This window comes from Otolemur garnettii, unplaced genomic scaffold (assembly GCF_000181295.1).
Source record: "Otolemur garnettii isolate 467f Iridium unplaced genomic scaffold, OtoGar3 scaffold00041, whole genome shotgun sequence".
In the NCBI taxonomy this organism is placed as follows: domain Eukaryota; kingdom Metazoa; phylum Chordata; class Mammalia; order Primates; family Galagidae; genus Otolemur; species Otolemur garnettii.
The window spans coordinates 14,094,290-14,095,929 of NW_003852436.1; the positions used below are offsets into that span (position 1 = coordinate 14,094,290).

The 1,640-nt window shown below is 39.7% G+C and overlaps 1 protein-coding gene across 1 annotated transcript in view; it reads right to left on the reverse strand.

The window, feature by feature from the left end:
* DCHS2 (dachsous cadherin-related 2) overlaps window positions 1-1,640 on the reverse strand; it is a 239,355-nt gene that overhangs the window by 85,335 nt on the left and 152,380 nt on the right. The window lies entirely within an intron of this gene.

The following is a 1,640-nucleotide window of genomic DNA, read 5'->3' on the forward strand; positions in this document are numbered from 1 at the left end:
TGTTTGTTTTGTTTTGTTTTTGTTTTTCCCCTGCCTCAGACTTAAACTAATACATCAGCTCTTCCTAGCGCTTGAACTAGCTTTATTCTGGAAATAAACCATTGGTTCTCTTGGTTCTCAGGCCTCCAGACCCAGACTAAAACTATACCATAGGCTCTCCTGATTCATTTTGTAGGTCTTGGGACTTGCCAGCTTCAATAACTACATGAGCTTATTCCATATAATAAATCTCTTAAATCTCTGCATATATATTTATATTTGGATAGAGATATGTACAAATGTGTGCATTCATGTATATATATATACACATCCATACATTCATCCCATTGTGTTTCTCTAGAGAACCGCAACTGATACCTCTGTTTTCCAACCAAAGAAGTTGAGCATATTTGCAAAATGATGGTCCAAAGTCTGTCATGTGTGCAGTATATTCCTAGAACTTAAACATTGAACATCTTGGAAGGATATCAAGTAACCAGAGAAATATAAATTGTGTTGCCTTTTGGGAGCCTCACTACCATATCAACAGCCCAAGATCACAGAATAACAGAGCACATCCCATTGCATTCTAACATGGGGATAACGTGGGTTTTAGGGTGATTAACTGCCTGCTCAGGGGCCAGAACCCCAAGGTTAAAGAATGTTAACAACATTTTATCTTCTGAGGAATTTGATGTGTGACTTGAGGTAGATGGGCAGGGTGACTCTCTGTATCAGCTGACTCTACTCTACCTTTGTTGGTCAGAAGATGTGACACAATAGCTGTGTGTAAAAATATATATATTGGTAAACGTGAAGGCCAGGGGGACCAGAGTGGTAAATTAGGCTTCTACATACAGAGTGTGTGACAGGAAATATTTTTGGTTAAGGCAGGGAGAGATTCAGTGCTGATCACAAAGCCAATTATTACTATAGTATTCCAGGGGTCCTCAAACTATGGCCCAGGGGCCACATGCAGCCCGCCTAGGACATTTATCTGGCCCGCTGAGTGTTTTTGTCACCGCTGCCTGTCCTGCTTAGCAGCTGACTCATCCCAGGCCCCTAGTCTGGCCCTCCAACAGTCTGAGGGGCAGTGAACTGGCCCCCTGTTTAAAAAATTTGAGGACCCCTGGTCAATAGTACTCTTCAAGATACTAGTTTTAAAACATGAAAATGGAGCTAATGTAACCAACTTAAGAAATATTAGTTTTTATTTAATGTGAAACACATTAAATCAGCCATTAAGTGAATGGCTGAACTTTATGGAATCTGTCATAGTGTGCCCAGCTGTAATAATTCGCTAAATGAAGGGATACTGCAGTCTTCGCCAGCTTATGAAAAACTGGCATAACCATCACAAATACCAGGTTCTAGGTAGAACAAAGATGACACCATTTGATTTCTTTCTTCTTTAAGTCGAAATCTTCCCTCTCACAACTTGAATTCTATTTTTGTTTCTATTTCTCACTTACTGGAATAGACCTTATTTCCCTTTGGCACAATATATCATCAACAATTGACATCAAATGTCTTGCCTGACCTGGCTGCAAACACGACATCCTCATTTTCTTTTTTTGTTTTCCAGCTTTATTGAGGGATGCCGTTGACAAAACAAAAATTGTGTAAGTTTGAGGTATACAATATGACACTTGGAGATACAC